The sequence below is a fragment of the Pleuronectes platessa genome, chromosome 9 (genome assembly GCF_947347685.1).
Source record: "Pleuronectes platessa chromosome 9, fPlePla1.1, whole genome shotgun sequence".
In the NCBI taxonomy this organism is placed as follows: Eukaryota; Metazoa; Chordata; class Actinopteri; order Pleuronectiformes; family Pleuronectidae; genus Pleuronectes; species Pleuronectes platessa.
Window position 1 is genome coordinate 111,381 of NC_070634.1, and position 22,396 is coordinate 133,776.

Consider the following 22,396-nt stretch of genomic DNA (forward strand, 5'->3'; position numbering starts at 1 on the left):
GTCCATCTTATTGCACAGCGAGCGAACATTGGAGAGGAGAATGCTCGGGAGAGGTGAGCGTAATCCTCTCTCCCTGAAGCGCACCAGAGCCCCGGAGCGCTTACCTCTCCGTCTCCGCTTCAGTCTAGCTGCGTGTCCGAGGAACACCGCACCTTTAATCAGTAAGTCCACTAAATCCACGGAAGAGGCGAGAAAGTTGGGACATAAATCAGATGGTGTTGTGTCCCTGATGTTAAGAAGCTCGTCCATCGTGAAAGTAATCCGAGTTGGGTCACAATTAACAGAATTAAATACTAAAAACAAACACAGAAGTGCGCACCAACACACCGTGGCAGCCGGTCGCAGCGCCATCTTTCAGGACATTAATGCTCTATACATTTTCTGAATGGAAAATCCAATAACTAAAGAAAAAAAAATATATATATATATGCACACATCGTTTAAGTGAAAAGCTCAAATAATTGGGTAGAAATACTCTTGATCATCTTTAGCTATTTATGTCATTTACATATTGAATAATAATAACTAATAACACATTTGGGGATTTTTTGATAGGAGAAAAAGGGCAGAGAAACCATTCAGAAAATGACAGGATCCGAATCGAACCTGTCTGTTTCAAGAGGACTCAAGCCCCTTTACATGGTGTACAGAGCTAATTATTACCTCTAATTAAAAAAAAAGTGAACTGTGATTACTAGCTGTCTGGCAAAGTGTCCTTTCACCACTGAAAACAAACTTGCAGCATTTAGAGATATTATATATTTTATTGCTCTCACCACTTTTTTTGTGTCTTGACAACTAGATAAATAATTACGGACGCTATTTCGTTATATTTTCTATTGAAAACAATACAGCATAAATTACATTTTAAAAATCACATCCTGGTGGACAAACATCATAAACCTCTAATGTTACTGGTTCAGGTCTGACTCTTCTATCTTCCCTGTCACTGTCACCATGAATCCTGATATATTGAATGTTGAAAGAACTGGGAAAAAATTTAATTAAATAGGAAGTTCAAACTTCTTCTGCAAGACTGATTCCAATCTTGAAATTGCAGACTCCCTTTCAAATTTCTTGACGTTCAATCTGGTGCTGAAACCGTTCTGTACTTAATGTTTTCTCCCGAGTCAACTCCACACCATATTTTGTCATTCTGTCACGCTCCAGACTCCACTTTGCCACGGTGCACTGTAAATGGACTGAAAGCGGTCCCTGCAGACATTGCAGACGGCTCCTGCTGGGAACAAGTTAATATTTGGATTGAAGTTCATCCCTGTAATATATTTTACATTACATGGAAGGAATCAATATTTATAAATGATTCCCTGTGTTTAACCACTTGACTTAAGAGTGTTCCTTGCAAATCCAACATGACAGCAGCAAAGTATACCTCCCAACAAGCAGGTGTTGGGGGGGATCCTGACAAAACAACAAAGCTTCCATAAATATATATATGATCTATGTACACATACATGCACACATTTGTGTGTGTGTGTAGCTGTGTGTGAATTATAAGTATGTCTATTTGTGTAAAGGTTCTTGCGCTGCCATGATTTGTGCCTCTGTGCTGTCTTTCAGATTCTCATTCTCCGGAAACTGCATTGATCCCACATCCTCTGCCTATTGTATAGTAGCATTCCAAAAATTCCTTATTCTCCGCCCAAGATCACAAATGTCTGCCCCTAGTAGTTCGCTTCTCGATAGGTGGCGCTGGTTCGCCATCACCTGACGTGGACCTTGGTTACCAGGGCTGGTAGCATTAAGAGCCTCACCTATTCATATCAATTTTATTTAATTTTTTATATAGCACCAAATATTTATGATCTTATCCATAGATATACATCCACGAATATTCCATATTCCATTTAATTTCTTAAAATTTGTCATCAGGAATAGATTTCTCCAGTGCTCAGTCTGATGGTGATAAAGGGTCAGAAGGAACTTAGAGGAAGCAGGGAAGCAGGGAGAAAGAGGGTGTTGGTGACCAGAGAGAGAAAGATCAGAGTGAATAATGTCCACATATATATCAATACAAAAAAATCGATCTTTTAACAACTTTTTATCTCCATCTTGTTGTGATGACACTGATCTCAATTTGAAGTTGATCTGATGAAAGCCCAAGTACAAGTATATCAAAGTAAAAATGTGGAATATGGCCAAAATGGCCACTAAATGCAAAATAGCAGGCTTCCTGTTGTGTTTTTCCAATTTCACCTGGGACTTTTTGGTTTGTCTGGTCATGATGCACTGGTGTATCGATTTTTGTGAAGATTGGTCAATGTGAATACGTTCCGGGGGTCATGGGGGGCGCCATTAAGACATTTTGCGACACCCATTGAAAATTCATCCAGAATACGTAAATTTTCACGACTTTCGGTAAGAATTTGAGAATGGTAAAGGCCTCAAAAGGCCAATTCATTTGCCTGAATAATAATAATAATAATAATCATTACAATCTCAATAGGGCCTCCCACTGTCAGTGCTCGGGCCCTTATAATGGCAGTCAACAGCTGGCCTGACACCACGGAAATTGCTGATTTGTAACTGATCCCTCTCACATTTCATTAATCACACATCTAGCCCATCGAGACAGATCAGACAAACCCTCGATCAACAAGATAGCTGTTTTGAATTGAAGAAGATTGATTATGATAATCATTTACAGGTAATTGCTTGTCTAAATGTAGGCATCCTTCACAAGGTGTCTTAAAAGGTCACCAGGCCTAAATGGACCACTGGCTTGCTGAAAGGTAGCAACTATTATACAGAATGTGTTATTGTTGCATTGTTACTCTTTTTGGTCATGGAGGAAAACTTTCTAGATAATGACATTATTTATACCAGATAGGCTGTTATACCATTTATTAAACAAGTAATATGTCACAACCACAGAAATGCATATTTGAGTCTTTCAGTCTGTGTGTGTGTGTGTGCTCTTCACACACAAACTGATAATCACATGGGATATTTGCCATCTAGTCCTATATTCAAAAATTAAAATTATTAATTGATTGTTGGCTTCAAATCCAAAGTTTAATGAACGAGCCGCCCCCTCTACTGTCCAAACCCGGAACACCAGTGTGATAACAACCCAAAGACCAAAGCAACAGACGGCAGACATCAACGATAATTTAAACAACAGTAGAAAATGACACATCCACCACACACTCCGCTACAGTTGTCGTTCCGACATAGCCAACAGTAACATCAAATATCAATGTTTATAAGTAGTCAGCAAGGGCATATATTGCAACTGTTCCATTATGCAGAGGTCCACACATGTGGTCTACGTACAAACCCTCTGCTTTTTAGAAAGTTCATCATCTCATAAAGCTTTTTGGAACACTCAGCTTTCTCAACAGTCCATGAGTGTATGTGGGGCATGTGTACATATGCCTTCTCGGTGAGGAACAACAGGCAGGTAGCTAAAATGCTGCACAGGAGCCATCCAAGTACTTGTTCCTTGCATTGCTCTGTAGGATCCTGGCGGGCACCAGTACCTGAAGTTGCTCTCTGAGCATATGATATTAGCCACAGTCATCATCGTCACTATCATTATCCTACTCTTCTTGGTGAGGTTCCTTTTTGTCTCTGCTGGTCCGAGCTGTTATTTGTCTCTTTTATGTTGCAGGTTTTAGCTGGATCTCAAGTGGTAGGTAGTCACATGGCAACAGGAGATTACGGTGTAGTATCCTTCTGCCTCTCCCTTTACCTTGCTCCGGCAGTACTTCATATATGGTCTTTTCCCACCTGACTGTTGGCTTAATGAATGAACTCTTCCCAGAAACTCAAAAGCTTTCCCGTCCCACCTCTGGGTGTCAGATTCCGAGCGAGGACACGGTCACCCTCGTGCAGCACAGAACTCCTTACTTTACAGTCATAGTTTCTCTTGCTCCTCTCTGCGCATTTCTTTGCATTTCCTGCTGTAATCTAATATGCCTCTTGAATCTGTTGTTTCCATCTTCTCATATATTCCTGATGTTCTGCAGTTCCTGTCTCAGGAGTCAAACCAAACATTAAGTCAATAGGTAGCCTCGGTGACCTTCCAAATAGGAGATAGAATGGGCAGAATCGGGTAACTTCACAGCGCGTGCTGGAAATCCAAACTTCAGTGTGAAGCAGGGGTGGACTGGCCATCTGGCATACCGGGCATCGTCCCGGTGGGCCGTTGACCCAATGTGGGGGAAGAAGACGACAGCCTTCACACGGCCTTCCCTGTGAGTAACAAGAGATGGTGCAAGACCAACTTGTGAAACGAATGTCGCCAACCAAACAAAGAGCTGGCAGGCCAAGGAACGGAGAAGCGCCCCACTCAGGACGCACGGTCATCCCGACCGTCGAAAACCGTGGTCTTCCAGTGCTCCAACTCAACGTCGAGGGCCTCACCACCGCCAAACTCGAAATCGTACGTCACCTGGCTGATTCCAATGGGGCAGCGGCTGTACTCCTGCAGGAGACACACTGCACTAACAATAACATCCTCAAGATGCCAGGTTTCCATCTCGCTGGGTCCATTCACAGCAAGCAGCACGGAGTGGCAACCTTCGTGAGGACTGAACTAACCTGGTCAGCCACTAGCCAATCCCCACCAGGCTCCAACATCGAGTGGCTGGTTACTAAAATCCAGGAAACTTCAGTCATCAACGTATATAAGCCCCCACCATCAGAGCTGTCTGCTACGTCACTCCCGCCCATAACTGCCCCCGCCATCTACGCAGGTGACTTCAACTGTCAACACACAGACTGGGGTTACAACTACACAACATCAAACGGAGTGGCGCTGAGTGAATGGGCCTCCTACACCGATGCCCTGCTACTGTACGACCCCAAGGAGCCGCCAAGCTTCTTCTCTGCACGCTGGAACACCTCTACCAACCCGGACCTGGCCTTCGCTGTGTGCCGGAGCAATGACCCGAAACCGGAGAGACGCGTCCTAGACAGGTTTCCCCGCTCACACCACCGACCGTCCATCATTAAAGTCCCATCACTGGTGCAACCGGTACCAGGGAAACCTGTCAAAAGATGGAACTTTCGAAAGGCCAACTGGGAGTCATTTGCTCAGGAGACAGAAAGAAGGATTGCTAGTCTGCCAGAACCTGATGCAGCCAACGTGGACACCGCCTATGAAGCCTACTGTAAGGTCCTCCTAGGAGCGGCAAAAAAGACCATCCCACACGGCTACAACAGGAACTACATCCCTGGCTGGGACGAGGAGTGCAGCCGCCTCCTGAGCACCCACCAGAGGGCTATCTCCAGGGAAGATGTGGATGCGACTGCAGAAGCACTGCTTCAGAGACTGGACACCACACGCAGAGACAGATGGACTGAAGTTGTTGAGTCAATTGACTTTACCCACTCTAGTCGGAAGGCGTGGCAAACCATCAACCGGCTAACAGGCAGATGCACAAAGCCCCCAAGCTGCCCAGTCACAGCAGATGCCATCGCGTCCGAGCTCCTGAAAAACGGTCGCTTCCCAGACGCAGACAAAGATGTTGCCCGTCTGATAACGCAGGAGGTGACTTCCCTCTCCAGGGTGGCCAGTGCGGATTCCAACCTCTCAGGAGAATTCACAGCAGACGAACTCAGTAAGGCCATGAGCAAGCTCAAGCCAGGCAAAGCTCCAGGACGTGACAACATCCACCCAGAGTTTGTTATGCACCAGAGCACAATAACATCCAGCTGGCTCTGTGCATTCTTCTCATCCTGCTACCAGAGATGCAAGCTGCCCAAGATCTGGCGCCGTGCTTCTGTAATCGCCCTGCCAAAGCCAAACAAACCTGCGGAAGACCCCAAGGCATACCGACCCATATCGCTGCTCTGTGTTCCATTTAAAATCCTGGAAAGAATGATCCACTGCCGCATTGAGCCAGTGATTGACCCACAGCTTCCACAGGAACAGGCCGGTTTCCGTCGCGGTAGGTCCACAGTGGACCAGGTTACACTTCTGTCTCAAGACATCGAGGACAGCTTCCAGGATAATGAGAAAGCTGGGGTAGTGTATCTGGACTTGACCGCCGCGTACGATACCGTCTGGCACCGCGGACTTCACCTGAAGCTGTTGAGGACAATAACTGATCGACATATGGTGAAATTCATCATGGAGACGTTGTCTAACCGCAGTTTTGTCCTACAGACCAGCGATGGCCAGCGCAGTAGGCTAAGAAGACTACGGAACGGTGTCCCGAGGGGCTCGGTCCTTGCTCCGATGCTGTTTAATATTTACATCTATGATCTACCAGACACAGCATCCAGAAAGTACGGCTACGCAGACGATCTGTCAATCATGCTGAGAAGACCCACATGGAAGGCAATGGAAGACGGTCTCAACCAAGACATGGTCGTCCTAGAAGCCTACCTACGAAAGTGGCGCCTGCAACTCAGCACCGGCAAGACTGTTACAGCAGCATACCATCTCTGCAACAGAGACGCCAAGAGGGCACTAGAGGTATACACCAACCACAAGCGCCTGGAGTCCCAGCAAGTGCCTAAATACCTTGGTGTGCGTCTGGACCGGACACTGACCTTCAAACAACATCTCGAAGATGTCTGGGCAAAGACAATATCAAGGGTCGCACTGATCCGTCGCCTCGCTGGCACAACCTGGGGAGCCACTGCCAAGACACTACGGGTATCCACCCAAGCCCTGGTCTTTTCAGCAGCGGAGTACTGTGCCCCAGTATGGAGCAGAAGTCCACACACGAAAATGGTGGATGTGGCTATCAACAACGCCCTCCAGATCATCACTGGATGCCTGAAGCCTACCCCAATCGTCCTGCTGCCAGTCCTAGCAGGAATCGCACCGGCTGGCCTACGACGAGAGGCTGCCACTCTCGTCCTGGCAAGGAAAGCACGGAAGCATGACTGGCACATCCTCCATGACACCACAGAGACAGCAGCTCCTCTGAGCAGACTCAAGTCCCGCCACCCTTACAACAAGGCGGCACAAGAGTTGCTCCGGTCCACCACTGAGGACCTGTCCAAAGATGGATGGCTGGCGGCAGCCTGGAAACAGGAGTGGGAGAGGGCTGGGCCAACCCAAATCCACCACTACATCTTGGATCCAGGAGATGGAGCCACAGGAGACCTTCTTCCACGCCGGCAATGGACTCTGCTGAACCGTCTGCGTACTGGGGTCGGTCGGTTCAAATCTTCAATGAAGAAGTGGGGCCTGGCAGACAGCGCTGCATGCGAGTGTGGTGCCCCTGAACAGACTGTCGAACATATTATGACCACCTGCCCCCTACACAGACCACCCTCGGAAGCCGGCCTCTTTGACGTGGGACCAGAGACAAGGGCATGGCTACAAGACACTGAGTTGGACCTCTGATGTTACACGAGAGAGAGAGAGACCCAATGTGGGCCGGTCTGGTCCGCTATGTTTTTTTTTTTCATTTTTTTTCCTCTTCTTCCTCTCTAAATTCCCTCCAATTGGGCCGGCCAATTGGCTACAGATGGCTAGCAGTGTGTTGCCAGCATCAACACACTGCTAGCTATTGGTCTATTGTTTGTCATTGTCAATCAGTCATGGGCTGACAGGCTCAGAGAGCCCTGACAGTGGTGTCAATCACAACACAAACCAGGGTGGGGCGGGACCTCATGGCATTGGCGTGGGGAGTCGCGGGACGGGCTGCTGCTGAGACAGAAACTTAAAATGGATAATAAGAGTAAAAACGCCCGGGTGGCGCTGAGAAGCATCGGGAAAAAGCTGAAGTCTCTGGAGGTGGAGGCTGCTGAATGTGCCAAACTGACGGACCTATTTGGTGCCGGGTTCACCAGCCCAGCAGCAGCAGGTGCGCCGGGAGACGAGCGAGGAGGACTCGACAATGATGAGCGAGTGGAGTTAGACATGGTAAGTAACGCTGGCCTGGGGCTGGCTAGGCTACATTTTTTAGACATGTCCAAAACAAAGTAGAAAACGTTTTTGATTTGTTTTAATATGCCGAAATGTGATATTATGGGTTATTATTGTTCAGATGATTTAGCTAAGCTAAGTAAGAGCTGCTAACGTCGTTTACTGTTGCCATAGCAACAGCAAACTTTCTGAGCTGTAAATAGAGATGCAGAATCAAGCTAATTCTTTTCAGAAGTTTTATTGTGCTTATGTGTTGATCCTTAATGGTGTGATCATGTACACTAAATGATCAATTATTACAGGTTGTTGTGATATATTTGAGGAGTCGTTCTCCCTCTGTTTTATATGTGGACATTTGGGAACACTGTTAGAATTTGGTAAGTTTATCATGTATTTTTTAATGTATAAATTCATACTTCACAATTATAATAATTTTCAAAAGGTTTTAAAAGAAACACACATCCAAAAAGTTCTCAACTCTAGGTGCAGGACAGAGGAAAACATTTTCTTTATTTTTCAGACATTATAATGTATCCATGTCCTTCTCAGGTTGACCACTTGACATGTGAGAGCCTGAGGAGTTGTTCCCCCTCTGTCCATGTTCGAGGACTTGCTCTCTGTCTGCCTCCACTCTCTGCCTTCACTGTACCATGTCTGTTGAGTCTCCTCTAGTCTGGTGAGTTTATCATGTTTTATGAAATCATACTTAATATGTGATGATTAGAGACATTATAATGTATCCATGTCCTTCTCAGGTTGACCACTTGACATGTGAGAGCCTGAGGAGTTGTTTTCCAGACACAGGTAGAGCTGGCAGGGGCGTCACCCATGGCCTGCCCTTTTGGGCTGGGTTTCAGCTGCAGATCTAAAGGCTGCTTCCAGGGGCATGGGGCCCTCAGCCTTTGTTTTTCTTTGCTTCTGCACCTTACAACATACATCACACCTTATTTTCACACATCCAAACACTGTTAACACCACTGACGCGTAACATATTTTACACATCCCACTACGTAGTTAGAGCTATCTTGATTTGGATTTAAATAAATTTACTTTTGGCTTGAGAGGTTTGTGTGTGGCCTCCCTTCTTGTTGCCATCTTTGAGCTAGGTGGTAACAGTAGTATGCATGAGAGAAGACGCCGCGAGATTTGTGGACTTCTATGTGATGTCCGCTGATAATGTAGTGGGCTGGTCTGGACAGACAATGCCAGGGCTGAATTTTTGTCCCAGTCCACCCCTGGTGTGAAGCCAGATGCGTGCGCCCTCCCTGCTGCTGCGGGGCGCTCCACCGGTTGTGGTGACGCTCGCCCTCCCCCCAGCTGACTCGTTATGTGACACCACAGCGGGGCTCGGCTACAGCTGGGGAGACTCCCTCCCTCAAGTTTGCTGGGACGGTGGCTTGGCCTGATAGGGTGGTGCGTATTGTCACATTAACTCCTAAAATTAAGGTTGTAATATTTATTACTAAAGTTGTTTATCTGCCTTCATAGAGGCCCTGCTCCTCGTCGGCCGTCATTGGCCACCGTGCCTCGGACGGACCTGCTTTTAGAGATATCCTAGTCTCCACTGTGACTCCATGCTATACCTTCACGGCGCGTGGAGGGATCACGTCGGGGTGACGCCCGATTTTAAAGTAACCTTTAACCCCATTTATATTGTGTTTATATAGGTTGGTATGTGGTTTATTTTGTTGTTTGTAGTTTGGTTTAACTCATTTTCAATCTTGACCTGTTTTAATCTTCTTTTTATTGTGGTCAGGTGGTGTGGGCCGGAGGTGGTGACACAATTCCTGGTTGGGGGGGTTCTTCACGACCCGTTTTGTTTGGTTTGAAGTGTCACGGGTGGTTTTGTTTATTAATCCCTCCCCCTTTTCTTTGGTTCTCGTCGCCGAGGTAAGTCCCAGCCCTGGTCCGTTGTCAAGTATTTTTATTCATGTGTTAACTAGTGTTTTGTGTGTTGTTCATTGGGTTCTTGGTTATATGTATTTGATTTATATTAAAGTGAGTTGAAACACGTCTCTTGCCCCTGTGATTTTTCGAACCTGTGCTGTTGCACTTAACATATATTAATATATCCTGGAGGTGAAACTCCCTAGGTGCCGTTTTAGCAACTTTCTCAATATCTTTCCCTTACGCTACATGCTGGCCTTATTGGCAGGGTTTCACATGTAAAGGAGCAGAGACGAGTTTGAGTTGTTTTTTCTGACAGCAGAGAGCATGCTTCGCAACTTGTTGTCTTGACCTGACCTTCTATCAAGTCCAAAGTTTTTCCATATACCTCTTTTTTATGTCAATCTTCAAAACCAAAGTCTGACCTATACAGCATATTGCACGACTTTTTGCCTTCTCCTAAAATAAATTAAGTGAAGGTTTGGTTATGCACTTTGTGTCTAAAAGCTTTCTCTTCTATTTAGTTATCCTATATGTATGTTGCCTGGAGTTTACCCAGTCAACATACCACCTACTCTGAAAGTGTAACACTGACCCAGTTGTTCACATTAAGTTGACAGAGTTCACTTTAGCATTTTATGGGTCCTTGCCATGTTCATTATTTTATTTTTGTCTACTGATCTTTTTTAAGCTGTGCCTGTGCCACACTTCAGACTCCTAACAGCGACACAGAACAAATTACATAATAATATATTATTTTAAAAGCCAAAGAAATCCAGTCTCCATGGAAAAAGAAGTTTATTAGTCAGCACATAATGTAGATAAACGCCTGGGTTTCCCTATCCCTATCATCACCTTGGTCACTCGGTTTGGCATTCCATCTGACATTTCTTCTGACCGGGGCCCCGGTTTACATCTGGGCTCAAAAACACTGTGGCTGAGAGCCTTCGGACGAAGTTAAAAAACAAGAAATCTCCTGACTTCTTCATCCCATCGACTTCTACATTGGTGACCTTGATTCTCTCTGGACGGGCATGGCGACAAACGCAGTCTCGCTTAAGCTACCAGAGTTTTGGGAATCGCAAGCCTCGGAAAGGTTTGCTCAGACAGGGGCGCAGTTTGCGCTCAGAGACATTACAGCGGATATCAAAAAGTATTATTATGTTGTTGCAGCTCTAAATAGAGCAACAGCGGGCAGAGTGGTGAGCCTACTGGGGAATCCCCCGGAGCATGATAAATACGGTGTGTTGAAGGCTCACCTGTTGAAGGCTTTTGGACTTGCGGACTCCTAGCGTGCAAATAGGCTTCTTTCGCTAAGCGGTCTCAGCGTCTGCAATATTACAACACTAGCTCTACCTTCCTAGTAGTTTCTGGGCTCTGGTGATCCCGCAGTGTTCATCCCGTGTTAGGCGCTCTCACCACAGCCCTCATCTCATCAGGTTACATCTGAGAGGGCTGAGAGAGGGATGGCGGGTTGTCTGCGTGGGAACGGAGGGCGGGAAGGAAGCCGGCAGAGAGGAAGAGGCTGGTCAACAAGTCCTCCCCACTCTTGATGCAGCCAATCACCAGAGTCGGTGCTGGTGGAGGTTTCGACTAAGGATGGAGCGCACATCAGCAGTGAACCTTAGTGCGTCCAGCATAGGCAGCAAGTTAAGAAGTGCTCTGTCACTAGGGTCGCTGAACCAGGACTTGATGGGTATTGCATTGTCTGGATGGCTACGATAAGCAGCAGGCGAGTTGTCCAGGATGACAATACTGGACGGATCGTTGTGTACTACAGACAGGTCTTTAATATAACTACCTAGATCCAATGTACAATGCTGTCTGTAGTATCTGCGTTTCAGGAAGCTCCTGTTGTTGTCCAGTTTGTCTGCCACTGCTGAGCCATAGATCTCCATACTGGCTGTGAAAACCACCAGCTCATACCACTGGCTCACCACTTCTAAAAAGAAGTCAACATGTGGCCTTTTATGTACAAAGAATCTGACTGGGTGCTCATCAATGATGACTTTAAATATAAAGTCTTGCGGCGTGCCAGGTCTCACTGTGGGTCTGAGGACCCCGTCGTGGTGAGAGTGGATCAGCGTTTCGTCCAGGTCCAGAACCAGAATCATCCTCTTTACTGCATTGAGGCTGGAGATTGGCATCAGAGGCAAAGTGTCGTACCGCACCGTCTGATACTGGATTATCGTCCGTAAGTGCTTCCTGAGGATGCACATGATGAAGTCTCATGTTCTCCACGTGCCGCTGAGAAAAGTGCGGATGCCAAGTAAACACTTCCTGGTCTTAAGCATGGTGATGAGCAGGAATGGACCCCCACAGTCAGGCAAACTTCAATCCTCGGTCGACAGCAAGGTTGTTTTGCCCCCAGGTTGCTCTGGGGTTGAACTGCAGAGGAAACCTGCCTGCTAGTGAGTCAGACCTCGTCTTTAGCAACAGTCGCCAAAAACTAGCGATTCAGATTAAGCAGAGGCCAAGCGAAAAACGTGTGCGTTCCTCCCTCCGCGCACTGGTGGCCCAATTCACTTTAGATGCAGCTTTCTTTTCAATGAGTTACATAGAAATAATCAAATTTGCTATAACTTTAGTCTACTGTCTCAAATAATGATGGTGAGAAGCTGTTATTAATGCATCATTAGCTAATTAATGTTTGTGCTTACTCAGACTCAAACATAGAAAAATTAAAGGTGGTTATTTACACAGTTTGAAAGTCTTTGAAGTGTGGAATCAAAGGTAGCTGACTCCAAACAGTGTGGCATCAAAGGCATGTGCCTCTAAACAGTTTGGGAGCAAATGCAGCTACCTTTAAATACTTGCAGTAAGCAGTAAAACTATACTGCTGCTCTTTTCAACAGTTTGTTAAGACTTGGTAAAAAGAGGATTGTGAACAAGAGCAGAAGGAGCAGCGATCTGTTTCTTTTCAGAGTGAAACTATTCTACAGTCACTGGCATCAGGTGACATGGCGCAGCAGGAAAATCGTGTGTCTGGATCTGAATGATCCTTTGTCATTTGACAGTGGACACAGCTACTGTATGAGCTATATTAAAACCCACTGGGACAATGAGGATGAGAGAGGAATCTACAGCTGCCCTCAGTGTAGACTGACCTTCACCTCAAGGCCTCAAATGGATTTTTTCCTGCCACAACCGGAGCCCAAGACTAGAGCTGACTTCTTGGATTTTGCACAGGAAATCACAATGGATCCAAACACTGCATACAGATATCTGCTATTTGCTGAGGGAAAAAGAAAGGTAACACGAATGACAGAAGAACAGTCTTATTCTAATCACCCAGACAGATTCATGGATAGGTCTCAGGTCCTGAGTAGAGAGAGTCTGACTGGGCGTTGTTACTGGGAGGTGGAGATGAAGGGGATAGTAGGAGGAATTTGTGTAGCAGTCACATACAAGAATATCAACAGAGCAGGGAACTCAATGACTGAATGTGTATTTGGAGTAAATGATAAATCTTGGGCTATGCATTTTTCTGGAGAGAGTTATATATTTTTACAACAACATGACTCCAGTGTCAGGTCCTCTGTCCTCCATAATAGGAGTGTACCTGGATCACAGTGCAGGTGTTCTATCCTTCTACTGCATCTCTGACACCATGACTCTCCTCCACATAGTCCACACAACATTCACTCAGCCTCTCTATGCTGGAGTTAGGGTTTATTGTTATGGAGTCACAGCTGAGGTGTGTAAACTCAAATAGACTCGAGTCATTAAAAGCAGTGATTAAGATTTGGTGTTTAAATCTTGAACTTCTTTTGTCTCTGTATTTGTTGCTCAAAGTTTGCCGTCCTGACGTTTCTGCTCAACACAGAGATCAGCTGTCAATCAAACACAGACCTTCTTTTATCACAGATATTCAGTTCTACCTTTGTAAAGATAGAAATCTATAAATAGACTGACATGAATGTGTTTGAAGAAACTAATTTAGCTTTAGTTTTCTTTTATAAACTGTATTGATCCAGATCATAATCAATGAGATGATTATTTGTTCTTTACTATTCCACATGTGAGATGGAAGTTAAAACAAACTCATTGTATGGATAAAGTGAATGTGTCCATGAAATCACTGAACAAGAGGCATTGAACAGACTTGACTGAGGAAATGATCAATAACCCCAGTGTCAACATGTCCAACAGATCAACTACACTTTGGTTTGATTTACAGACCATCAGTGTTATGGGATGATTGGTCTGATTTTAAATGTGGAACCTAAACATTAAACTTTTGAGGACATCATTATTACATTGCACTGAATGTATTGTTAGGCCAGTGGCAACTGCCCCCAAACAATGGCAACTTTGAAAGCTGCCTCCAAACAGTGTGGCATCAAAGGAAGATGCCTCAATTGCCATCACTTTTAGATTCAGAATTTGTGTGTTATTTTGGTGTTGGAACAATTGGACAAATCCGTTCTCAACTGAAAAAACCTTAAGTCGGTTGCTGACGTAATCAGTAATAGACCAAATAACACAATCGTACAATCAGCTCAATATGGCAGCTTTTAATTTTAATTTAACAAATGTTACACTTTTTGTCACAAAACTCCATGTCCACCTCTCACAAGCACCTAACATCTTACTTTTTAGCCAATACAGATTTTTGTTGTGATTGACATAAACACTTTAAATTATTTACATGCCTGTCACATCTGATCTGATATGTTTCTTTGCTTGCCATTAACACATAAATACAACACAAGTCTAAACAACTTATTCACAACTCTGGATATTAGAGGTTACAGTGTTAAATTGACTCCTGACCAATTTTAACATTTTTACAACAAGTTTTAATACATTCTTGCAGCTATTTTGTAAAAGGACATGAACAAAATAAGAAATACAACACCAGCTATAGATCTGACATGAAGTTTTATCACTTGGGTTAATAGAGGAGAGAGGATTTATACGAACAATGATCAGTCTGTGTTTGTGCCACCACACGAACACACAGTAGTTACATTGTTTAACCCGAGCCATAGTCTAACAGGGGATTGGCACTAAGCTTACACAAAAGTACACACATACAGTGGAAACATAAACACTGCAGATGGAAACTTTGCAGTTCCCTTTGGGACGGTTTAGGCGGTTCTGTGGACCGGAGCCACCTGCAGCTCTTTGGCTCAGTCCTCTGGTTTATAGTCACACTGTTTTGGCCTTCAATCTCACTCTGTCTCTCTGCTGTTCCCTTATTCTGTCTCTGTATCATTGAAACTGATTATCTCTCTGGTTCTCTCATGCACCAGAAAAAGGCTGGTGTCAGTGATGCCGTCTTTCAGAGCGAATAACAAAGAACAAAACATCAAGCAACAATGGGGGCCTCTCCTCAGCGCAGATTAAACGTCCTTGTTGTCACTGCGCAGCACGGTTATTTTCACACTGAGACCTGAAAGGACTTCGTGACAAAGGTGCCGCCGCATATCACGGAGAACATTACAAGAAGTATTTTTGTAAACCTGGAATCAAACCCGCAACGGAGCATTTTGTGGAAGAATTCAGTTCATTCATTTTGACGTCTGAGACGAGTCGAAGAAGCAGAGGATCATACTGACTCTCTTTCATCCTGTCGGTGTTTCTCTGATGACAGATTGCTGATTTGTTTCCGCCCAACTGACAAACAAATATCAAAGAGTGATATGATCTCCCGAAAAGTGGAATGTGAATAGTTACATGTTCATTATTAAGGTTCAGATTAAAAACTCCGGAGGTCAAACCTTTCATCTGTAACTGTCCAGTATTGACAGCTGTTAATAAACAGATACTGCATATGTAGATGTTTTGAGCCGTAAACTAAATTATGGATAGAGTCAAACCTTTGGATTCTTCCCTATGTTATTAATATTATATACATATGAACAAAAAGAGAAGTCCTCCATCCGGTCATCCGTTCATATCCTGTGGCACGACTGCTTCTTCCCCTGCTTCCCAAGACGCATATTATTGCGCCCGTGGAGTTTCCTGGAGGCCATGACCACGGGGGCGCCTGTGCCAGCAGTTTAAGGGGCTTAGGACGGCTGTCAGGAAACTCCAGAGTGAAGCATGGCCGGCACCAGGATCTTTTCTCTATCTCCGCTATGGCTGTTGATTTCTATCAGAGTGACTTAAAAAAGGAGGCTCTGGTTTTCCCTATAAAATCACATAGGGCACAGTCGATATAGTTATCGTCTTTAATTGGATTTTTCCAGGGAATATAAAAATGTATGTTGTGTGTGTCTTTGTATTAACAATGTTATCACAATAATTGTAATTGAGAGATTGGGGAGGTAGGTATGCGTGTCTTAGCTCCCATTGCATTCTAAAGGCATTATTTGAATTACACATTGCAGCCAAAATTTACACTATGATTTCAGATTCTGTTTGTCTTATTTATTTATTCTTTTATTATATTCAATATTATCAAACAGATTATATTCTTACTGATTTAAATTCCAACGTAACCAGTTATAGAACTGTTTTCCAGAACAATCATGTACAACATTTATTTTACATTATACCCAATACGTAAAACCATGGCATTGCTTCTTTAGTGAATGAAAAGAAGACTGAGGTGTGTTAATATAAAATGAGAAGTACATTTTCTACCTGCTGCATTTGCATAAATACATCTATGAGAAGACCCCAGAGGGTGAGGATAGATGGAAATTCGTTCCAGGTGGATAATAGACAGAAAGCCAAGTCAACTGGGTGAGACATCAATAACGCATCTTTTCTTCACTCTGGGCTGAAAACCCAGTTTTCTTATTAAGAATCATCTGCACTGCCAACCACTGTATTTGCTTTTGACTGTTTGTCTGTAATATGAAGCCTCGTCTGTGTTTGCTCTGTCTCTGTCCCACCTGATGTTCCAAAGCTTAAATATATTGTGTGTGTGCGCATGTTTGTGTGTCTGTGAGAAAAAGAGCGATATAGACTCTCTGCTGCCACAACGTGTGCCAACTTAGTGACAAAGATATGGTGTGTTTGTGTGTGTGTTTGTGAGAGAAAGAGAGAGAGGATATTGTGGCCGTTTGTGTCTGGTCAACTGCTAGAGGCATCAGTGTCTATTCGTATGTGATGTGAATGACATTGCGGGCATCAGAATGTTTAAGTAGATGAAGGGATTAACAGATTAATATGGATAATATGGATGAGGGAAAATGTTTGCCGTGTGGTGGAACATCCATCTCAAACGCTGATGGGTAATTTAATATTTTGATATTTAGTGAGTACACACATGCGCACACACACACAAACTGAAAACTGTATTCACAACTATTATGCTACACTACACCCATGGGGTTGTTAGAGTGGTTTTACTTTAGTTTTTTAAAGTTAGCAATTTTCTTTTTTTAAACTAGAACAATCAAGGATCGCTCTTTATACCTAAAACCGTCAACGGGTACAATTTACCTGTGTGCCTGTTGCCACAATTCTAGTACAACAAAAATGTATTCTGTCATTGTATTAAGGCATTGTGTTAACAAAGGAATGTCTCAAGTCATTAAATTAGTTTGTTTAATCATCACCTGTGAACCCATCTACCATCAATCCATTTTCAATATAAAAAGAAAATTGAAAACAGGACTTTTTTAAATTTTAAAAGGCCAATTAAAAAAATTATTTGCATATTTGAGGGGTGTGATATTATTATAAAACGACATTCATTGCATAATGAGCTTCCCATGTTATTTAAATGACCAAAGAATCCTAAATAAACCAAATGGACAAAAATGAGCCATAATAACAATAAACAACCACTGCACTGGTGATTTAATGTAGCAAAGCAATTAAATCGATATGACAAAGTCAAGCGCACAATATTCTATCCAGGATTTTAAAAATATAATATAATATTAGCACTTAGGCCCTATCCCTTCACCAAGTTTAGTGGAAAGCGGTTAGGTAGTTTTTGCAAACAAATGTTCCAACTGTCATCATTCTCAAATTTCATGCATTCATAAATATCAGTCTCTTAAATGTCCATCCAACCATCATCTATACCCCGTATCCTTGGAGGGACGCAGGGGAAGCTGGACCCAATCCCAAGCTGGGCGAGAGGAATGGCACACCCTGGTCGCATATCCATTCCCACTCACATTCACACCACAGTCAATTCAAAGTCTTCCATTAACCTAATTCCAATCTGCATTTCTTTGGACAATGGGAGGCTACCAAGGAGAAAACATGCACTCCAAACAAAAAGATCCTGGCCGAGCCGGGATGCAAACTGGCTCCCTTCTTCTGAAAGTGGCTAACACAGGCGACCGTGCTAATCACCGTTCCACAGTGTCGCCCTCCCTTAAGTTTTTTCACAAATAACCATGTATTTATCCCTGGGAAACAGGTGTTTTTGTGTAATCTTGTTTACTAACAAACAATCCAACAAACCCCCAAAAATGTACCTTCTTGGGGGAGATAACGCTCTTGGCATTTAAGAAGGTGCACACATGTGTAATAGGATAAAGACACAATTGGTGTTCATGGTAACAACAACTGCGTGAAAGGATAACACAAACTCAGTGCTTCAGTTTATTACTTACATTACAGTTACTCTGTAACTCAGGTCGGGCATAATAACATAATGTCTGCCAGCTCTGGTGGTGATCTGTATCTATAAACCATGGGGTAAACTAGCTCACACTTGTAGTAAAAATAATAAAATTACTCTTCAACCTATAAATGTGTATATTTGCAAGCAAAACAATAAAGCCATCACTGAATGGTTTCTCTCAAGGCCTCTTGAGGTTTCACTATATCTTCCTTCACAGCTTCTTTTGTGCTGATATTGTTCTGTGCTCATTTCATCACTCTGTTTTAAACATAAGTTTTTTTGTATGTAACTATAATAGTGTAAAGGTGGTACTGTTGGATGAATAATATAGATTCATATTTACAAATATTTAAAGCCATCTGCGGAGAGGATGAGGACACCTTCAAGCCATAATTTGTAAAATCTGTCTTTACTTTATCTGTACATCTCTCCCTCTCTTCATCCCTCTTTCTTCCCAGGTTCATTACGCTGAGGCTATGTGTACCTGTAGTACGTCTGCCAAGTCATGGCTGGGGCTCTTGGCACCTCGTGGCATTTTACCTCTTGGTTCCAACTGAAATCACAGGGTCTGCGTCCTTGACCCAGTGTGAAGTGGCTCAGCAGCCCAAGACCACCTGTTCTCACATGGCACAAGGCCACAAATCTTCATTATACACTTCATTAAAATAAACAAATTGCTGAGGAGAGAGCGAGAGAGAGAGAGCGAGCTCAGGAAGAAAAGTTTCTCAGTAACAGTATCCTTGATATCAATGAACGACCTGCTCTACCTGCTGATCCATGACCGCCTCACAGTTAACAGACTGCACAATACTAACATGTATGTTGACATGTTACTATTTCTGAATAGAGATCTGTAAACATGCCGGCCTACAGGCCAATTCTTGCCTGCTAATGAGGGTTGATAATTTGATTGCCCACTGAACAGGAACACAATTCACTCTCATGTGCAAAGTGACAATAGATTTGTTGTTACGCCGAAGTCTGTCTGCCTGCACAGGACACTAAACACTTTCTTGATGTTTTGACTGTCCGCTGAGCCACAGATGCTGATGGCAAGTCCGACAGACGTCCACATTTTCTGAGACAGACAGACAGACAGCGCCGGAAAGAGCACTGCAGACAGCTCTACAATGAAGCAACAGCACCAAACACTTCACAGAAGATGCAGGTGTGTGATGGTGTGCGAATCCCTATGTTCTATTGTTTTTTGCTGCTTTTTGCGAGTGAGAGGCCATTGCACATGGTCATACATCTCTGAGGGTGGCCATGTGGGTTCGCTCACCACTTAAGTCAAGACTGTCTCTCAGCTGATGTCTCTCAGTGATCCCCCGACTTCTCCATTACCCACTATCTGATTTGAACTAGTAGTGTTTAGTGACAATGACCACCCACCAGCATGAACTATTCAAAACTTTGGTGAATTGTACTCCACTGCCATCCATCTCTCAAACCATTATCCATGCAGCCGGTTCTTTGAAAGTTGTGGAGGGAGCTTGAGCTAATCCGTGGTAATCAATGGTCACTATATTGATACCATTCCTCCAACAATTATTTTGTCATAACCATCATCATACTGAATGGAGTTGAGACTGACCAACATTTACACAGGATACAAGGTGATCATCTGCTGGAGGGGATGATTCCCGAATGATCAATTTGTACTTTCACTGTCAATTCATGTCAACTACAGGCCTGCTGCAGAGCTCACATAAACTTGCAGATTAATCTGTGGCTGCTCAATTTTTGTGCACTTTGGTTGTTCGCAACAATCAATTCACTCCTCTTGATTGCCCAGCAGCACCATCAGCAGGCCCCACCAACGAATCAGTCCCACTGTGAATCATCTGATATGTCTCCAATTTGTCTCAGTATGTGGCACAGGACTCAGAATGCCACAGCGCTATTGCATTGAGGTCACATATGACTCAATGTCTTCTTCCATTTAATTCAAATTGTAAATAAAACGTGCGTCTTTCCCACAACACATTCGCTCTCTTAAATCTCGAAAGGCCTCAAAACTACAGCCATACAGGTGAGTGCATGTGTGAGTGAGACAGAGGGATTGAGACCGCCAAGCTCTTCCTGCAGTGATTTCTATTCTGTAAGTGTTATTGCCGTCTCTCCTCCACTCTGCTGTTTATTATGCAGCGGAAAATGATACTTTCCCTTCGGGAGGGTTTGGAAATGGTGGATGAATTGCACTTCCCTCTGGGATGGGTTGGAGCAATGTGAGTGTACCAGACAGCTTTCAGCTTTCTCTTACAAACCTCACTCTCTACTCCTCATCCTCTTTGTTCTGTTCATTCCCCCTCTTCTATTTTTTTATTACCCACTGTCTCTCTGTATTTGTGTGTGTGTTTTTGTGTGTGTGTGTGTCAGTGTATCTCAGGGGTTGAGAAGTGCTTGTCAAATTACAGCAGAATATTGATGCACGACCTGACGTGACAGCACAGACACACACACACAAAACACACAGGTTTGCACAGCTATCCTTATTACATCCCAATTTACATCTGCCCCCTAACCTTAACCAAGACCATTACTGCTCCTGACAAGATCATTCTTTATGCTGGAAAAGGTCCTAAAGATGTAACAAAATGAGTCCCGCACACCAACATTGAGAGCATCAGAGCAAGACACATCCCTCTGTTGAGTTAGGGACATTGTGCGTTTGAGGAGTGTGTTTATGTATCTGATGTGTGTATGTTTGTGTTCTTTCCTGAGCCCCGAGTCTAGGAGGAAAGTATGTACAACATGGCATTCATGGTAAATTGACTGATACTGTGCTTGTGGTGTGTTTGCGTGTGTCTGTTTGTTGTGTTGATGATGCAGTAAAATACCAGTATTCACACCTTTGTGGTCGCAGGTGTAAAGTTTCTTCCTTATGAATGTGTGACAGTCTTGCCTCGGTCTGCACATTTAAGTGTGTGTTTTTGTGTGTGTTGTCTTTGACAAACTCCAGACAGAATGGCAGAGCATTGTTGCGGAACAGCGTCGCTCTGTTGTGTCTGGTATAACAGATGTTGGATGGCTGAATGAACGATCATTAAATAGCTTTTATCTGGCTGAAATTGTGTCTGATGTTTATGTGAGTAAAATAAAATCTGTGCACCTCAGTAGATAAAACAATGTACAAAAAATTGTTGACCAATACATTTCTACAGCTTCCTAGACAATTAAAATCTGTGTAACTCATACCTTATCCATACCAGATGACATTGGGTTGGCGAGGGGTGTTTCCCTAATCAACTCTTCTCGACAAAAAGGGCTGCAGTTGTACTCCACTCCATTACAATGGTTATAGCCAGCAGACTAGACTTAGTTTAAATACATTTTTGTTTGAAGTGCATGCAGTTCCTTTTGTTGCATTGATTTCTCCTGCCCGGACACAAAAGAGAATTAATTGGATGCTTCAGAAAGATTGCTCTTTGTACGCTGAGGTGAGCGTCACACTGATTCAAACTGAAATATGTCAACAATGCACACTGCTCATGTAGCTGTGTGCGTCACATGCATCCAATGAACAGTTCCTTCACATATATTTATCCTAATGCTAATATTCTTTTGAGGAAGTGAAATGTGCAGTGAGTTGATTGTTGAGCCTCATGTCTCTAAGCTAAGAGCGTGGCTGCAGTCTTTTAGTGTTTCCTAAAGTTTGCTAAGAGAGTGAAATGAGCTTGAGGTGGCTGCCATGATATGAGCTGGTCAGATTTTAGAGAACATGGGCTATGGTCGGATGACAGCTTCTGCGGGCAATGCTCTTTATTTTGGGGCTTCTAATGTAAACAGTGGTATCCAGGCCAAGACTCCATCTTCTGTTTACGCCTCAAAACACTAAGAGCAATTACTTTCGGTGACGTTTTAGATCCTAATAGCATTTTGGCTAATTTGTTAATGTATGTTCCACCACTTTTGCTCTACACACGGACTGTTTACCTGCAGGCATCCAACGATTCTGCATATTAATATTTCAAATCTGCCCCAGATAACTGTCTGCGCTCTCTAGACACTGTATATCATGGTGCCTTAAGGTTTGTCACTGGTTGTAAAGCCCTCACTCACCGCTGCATCTTATATGCTCGAGTTGAGTGGCCATCTCTGGCAGCACGCCG

The 22,396-nt window shown here is 43.8% G+C and overlaps 1 pseudogene; it reads right to left on the reverse strand.

Moving 5' to 3' along the window:
• Positions 1–11,304: 11,304 nt before the first annotated feature.
• Positions 11,305–12,039, reverse strand: LOC128448545 (CTD nuclear envelope phosphatase 1A-like; annotated as a pseudogene).
• Positions 12,040–22,396: the final 10,357 nt, after the last annotated feature.